The following is a 6,000-nucleotide window of genomic DNA, read 5'->3' as shown; positions in this document are numbered from 1 at the left end:
CCATGGAATCCTGTTGCAACAAAGAATGTTGATCCATAAACTGCATCTGCAATGGTAAAAGGTGCTTCTCAATATTCATATGCTTGAAGTATTGTAAAGTATAGTCCTAATAACACTGTGAAGAATAATCCTTGTAGTGCTTGAGTATGATTAGATTCCATTAAACTATGATGTGCTCATGTTACTGTTACTCCTGATGCTAAAAGAATAGCTGTATTAAGTAATGGAATTTGTATAGGGTTAAAGGGTTGAATTCCTATTGGAGGTCATAGTATTCCTAGTTCAATTGTTGGTGCTAATCTTCTTCTAAAGAATGCTCAAAAAAAAGAAACGAAAAATAATACCTCTGATGCAATAAATAAAATTATTCCTCATCGTAATCCAATTGATACAAATCCTGTATGTAATCCTTGATATGTTCCTTCTCGTACTACATCTCGTCATCATTGAATTATAGTTAGTAGGGTAATTCCAAATCCAGTTATGAATAAGTTAATATTAAATAGGTGGAATCATTTTGCTAGTCCTGATACTAGGACTATTGCTCCAATTGCTCCTGTTAATGGTCAAGGTTTATAGTCTACTAAGTGGAATGGGTGGTTTGAGTGAGTTGTTAACATAGGTTTAATATACTTCTCTAGAATATAGAGTTCTTAGAATTGAGAAAACATAGGCTTGAATTATTGCTACTGCTGATTCTAGAATTAATAGAAGTATTTGTCCAATAATTAGTAATGAGATTAAGTTTATTGCTATAGATGGTCCTGTGTTTCCTAATAAGGTTAATAATAAGTGTCCTGCAATTATATTTGCTGCCAACCGTACTGCTAATGTACCTGGTCGAATAACATTACTAATTGTTTCAATTAGTACTATAAATGATATTAATGCAGGCGGTGTACCTTGTGGTACAAGGTGTGTAAATATATGATTAGTATGGTTAATTCATCCAAATAATATAAATCTTAGCCATATAGGTAGGGCAATTGCAAATGTTAATGCTAAATGTCTTGTTCTAGTAAAAATATAAGGGAATAATCCTATGAAATTGTTAAATAATATTATAATAAAAATTGAGATGAAAATGAATGTTGTTCCATTAAATGATTTTGGTCCAAGAAGTGTTTTAAATTCATTATGTAAGGTTAAATTTAGTTTATTTCAGATAATGTTAATTCGTGATGGTGTAAGTCAAAATAGTGATGGGATTAATAATAGTCCTAGAAATGTTCTAGTTCAATTTAATGATAAATTAAAGATGTTAGTTGATGGGTCAAATGTTGAGAATAGATTTGTTATCATTTTCAATTTAAGTTTTTTATTTCAATTGTTCCTTTTTCTGCTCTTTTAATAAGGTTAGGTTTAAATGAGAAGAAGTTTATTTGATTAAACAAGATTAATGTAGCTGAAAATATAATGAATAGTGAGAATCATATAAGAGGGGATATTTGAGGGATTTGGATATAATTTCCCCATCAGAAGTAGTCGTTAATTTACTATTATTTGGTTTAAGAGACCATTACTTACTTTCAGTCATCTGATGAATTTCAAGGTGTACTAATTTTTTTTAGTTACTTTAGATTGACACTCTAATGTTATTTATTTTAACTAACTCCTTAAATTATCTTAGATAATCACTTAATAAATAAATTTACTGAAGTTCTTTCAATTACAATTGGTATAAATCTGTGGTTTGCTCCACAGATTTCTGAGCATTGTCCAAAGAATAATCCAGGTCGATTTATTGTGAATGTTCCTTGATTTAACCGACCTGGCGTTGCATCAATTTTAACCCCTAATGCAGGAACTGCTCATGAGTGTAGAACATCTGATGCTCTTGTTAATACTCGTACTTCTGTATTTATTGGTAGGATTGTTCGGTTATCTACATCTAGTAGTCGGAATCCATCATTTTCTAGGTCTTGTTCTGGTGTTATATAAGTGTCAAATTCTACGTCTATGAAGTCTGAATATTCATATCTTCAATATCATTGTCGTCCAATGGTTTTAATTGTAATTATTGCATCTACTGAATCATCAAGTAAATATAATAGTCGTAATGATGGAAGGGCAATAAAAATTAATGTAATTGCTGGTAAAGCTGTTCAGATTGTTTCAATTAAATGTCCATGAAGTATATTACGGTTAGTATAGGCAATAAATAATATATAACTTAGGGCATAACCTACAATTACTGTAATTAATAATAATACGACCATAGTATGATCATGAAAGAATGATAATTGCTCCATTAATGGTGAAGCTCCATCTTGAAGAGATAAATTTGATCATGTTGCCATTAATAAATATTTTCTAATAAAAGGTCAAACCTTTATTTGTAGAGCTTAAATCTACTGCACTAATCTGCCATATTAGAATCTAGAGATTAATGGTAATTCTGAGTAACTATGTTCTGCAGGAGGGTTATTTTGTAGTCATTCTGTTGATCTTCTTATGTTAGCTCTAAATATAATTGCTCGGTTTGTAATCATTCTTTCTCATATAATTACAATGAATATAATGATTCCTACAATAGAAATTGTAGACCCAATTCTTGATACTACGTTTCATGATGTATATGCGTCTGGGTAGTCAGAGTATCGTCGAGGTATTCCTGCTAATCCTAGGAAGGGTTGAGGAAAGAATGTTAAATTTACTCCAATGAATATAATTGTAAATTGGATTTTTAATCATGTATTATTTATAGTTAATCCTGTAAATAGTGGATATCATTGAATGACACCTCCTATAATTGCAAATACTGCTCCTATAGATAATACATAATGAAAGTGGGCTACTACATAATATGTATCATGTAATACAATATCAAGTGATGAATTTGCTAATACTAATCCTGTTAATCCACCAATTGTAAATAGGAAAATAAATCCTAGAGCTCATAATAATGGTGGATTGAACTTGAATTTAGTTCCATATAATGTAGCTAATCATCTAAATACCTTAATTCCTGTAGGTACAGCAATAATTATTGTTGCTGATGTAAAATATGCTCGTGTGTCAACATCCATTCCTACTGTAAATATATGATGTGCTCATACAATAAATCCTATTAGTCCAATTGATAGTATAGCATAAATTATACCTAATGTTCCAAATGATTCAATTTTTCCTCTTTCTTGACATACAATATGTGAAATAATTCCGAACCCCGGTAGAATTAAAATATAAACTTCTGGGTGTCCAAAGAATCAAAATAGATGTTGATATAGAATTGGGTCACCCCCTCCTGCAGGGTCAAAGAATGATGTATTTAAATTTCGATCTGTTAATAATATAGTAATAGCTCCTGCTAAAACTGGAAGTGAAAGAAGGAGAAGTAATGCTGTAATAGCTACAGATCATACAAATAAAGGTGTTTGATCTAAAGTTATACTTTCTGATCGTATATTAATTGCTGTTGTAATGAAATTCACTGCACCAAGAATAGATGATACACCTGCTAAGTGCAGTGAAAAAATAGCTAGATCTACAGATGCACCCCCGTGTGCAATAGCTCCTGCTAGAGGAGGGTAAACTGTTCATCCTGTACCAGCACCATTATCTACTATAGAAGATGTAAGAAGAAGGGTTAGTGAAGGTGGTAGTAATCAAAAACTTATATTATTTATTCGTGGAAATGCTATATCTGGTGCACCAATTATTAGTGGAACAAGTCAATTACCAAATCCACCAATTATAATAGGTATTACTATAAAGAAAATTATTACGAATGCGTGAGCTGTAATAATAACATTATAAATCTGGTCATCCCCAATTAGAGATCCGGGTTGGCCAAGTTCAGCACGAATAAGTATTCTTATTGATGTTCCTACTATTCCTGCTCATGCTCCAAATATGAAGTATAAAGTACCAATGTCCTTATGGTTTGTTGAGAATAATCATTTTTGCGGTAAGATGGCTGAATTTTAGGTGGTAGACTGTAAATCTACTTATGAGATGTTTTCTCTCTTATCATATTTAGGTCTTATATTCAATTATGATTCTAGACTGCAATTCTAGAGGTGTAAAATTTTACTAAGGCCTAAAAGATTATTCTTTTAATTATAACTTTGAAGGTTATTAGTTTGATTAACTTAAGTCCTTAGTATAATGAAATTAAGGTTGATGTTGAAATCAATCCTATTGTTGATATTATTACTCTTATAGGAAGAATGATTCTTGATTTTTGGGACTTTATCTTTATATATCACGAATTTTCTGTGTATGATATAATTAGAGCTGAGAATCTAATACGTATATAGTAGTAGAGTGTAATTGTAGTTAATACAACTATAATAGTTATAATAGTTGTTATATTGTTTTCTATTAATGATTGTATTACAATTCATTTTGGTAAGAATCCAAGGAATGGTGGTAGTCCACCTAAAGATAATAAAGATAAGAATATTATGAATTGAATTTCGGTTTTTATATTTCTGGCTGAATAAATTTGATTTATGAAAAATAAATTTATTTGCTTAAATAATAAAACTATAATTAATCTTAATAGTGAGTAAATAATGAAGTATAGTTCTCAGATGTTTTCTCTGACTGTTAATGATCAATTATTCAACCTAGATGTCTGATTGATGAATATGCTAAAAGTTGTCGTAAGGATGTTTGATTTAAACCTCCTATTGCCCCAATAATAATTCTTAAGATAATAATTGTTCAAATAAAAGTTCTTAATTGAATACAATAAGATAAGACCATTATTGGGGCGATTTTTTGTCATGTTATTAATGTTAAACAATTATTTCATCTTGATGCTCCTATAACTTCTGGAAATCAGAAATGGAAAGGTGCAGCTCCAATCTTTAATAATAGTCTAGATCTAATTATTATTGATGGGATAAATTCTGTTTCCATCCCATGGGATATTTTATTTGAATCAGCAAAATTGAAAATAATAATATTGTCGATGCTATTGCTTGGACAATAAAATATTTAATTGATGATTCATTTATTATTATATTTTTATTTCTTGTTAGGAGCGGAATAAATGAAAGTAAGTTGATCTCAAGTCCTATTCAAACCCCAAATCAGGAATTTGATGAAATGGACAGGATCGTTCCTATCATTAATGTTGATAGGAAGAGAAGTTTTGTAGAGTTGTTGGTCATTAAAAAGGAGAGGATTGATACCTCTATAAATGGGGTATGAACCCATTAGCTTGTTTAGCTTACCTTTTTACATTAAGGTGTATGATGCACGTTAGTTTTTGATACTAAAGGAGGTAGTTTAATTCTATCTTATGTAATTTTAATGAAGGTAATTTTATTTACTTTATTTACCCTATCAAGGTAACCCTTTAATCAGGCACTTCATTTATTTAATATATAAATCGAAAGTTTTTTTTTTGAAATTCTTTTATGTATTATTTTGTTTAATTAGGATTAATTTATCCTGCTCATTTTATTTTTTTATATATATATATATATAAAAAATAATTTATATTAATATATTACATTTAATTGAAATTAAAGTATTATAAGTTCATCTTACCATTATCAATTGATTATTTTAATGCAATTATTTACCTAGGATTATAGCTACTTATGTTTTTAGATTAAAACAGGTTATTATAATATAATATATATAATAATATGTAATTTAATATTTAATATTATTATAATTGGATATAATAAATAAAATTATTAATTTAAATATAAAATATTATAATTAATATAAATAATTATATTAATTATAATAATATAATTATGTTAATTATCTATAATTAGATTATTTAACTAATATATATGAAAGTTAACTTAATATAAAAAAAAGAATTCATATTAATAACATATTATATTAAATTACATAATTGTATAAAATATATTTATTATATTATTTAATCTTTCTTTATTTATTAGTGAAAAGAAAGATTAAATAAGAAAGAATATAATACATTTATTGCTATACATGTTCCATATTAATCTTTAATTATATATAATAGAGAAGTTGTTGTGGTCATACATAGGGGCGTTTCTTTTTTTTTGT

This window comes from Schistocerca gregaria, chromosome 3, assembly GCF_023897955.1.
Source record: "Schistocerca gregaria isolate iqSchGreg1 chromosome 3, iqSchGreg1.2, whole genome shotgun sequence".
Classification (NCBI taxonomy): domain Eukaryota; kingdom Metazoa; phylum Arthropoda; class Insecta; order Orthoptera; family Acrididae; genus Schistocerca; species Schistocerca gregaria.
The sequence above is the reverse complement of the archived record's forward strand: the minus strand, read 5'-3'. Positions refer to the sequence as shown.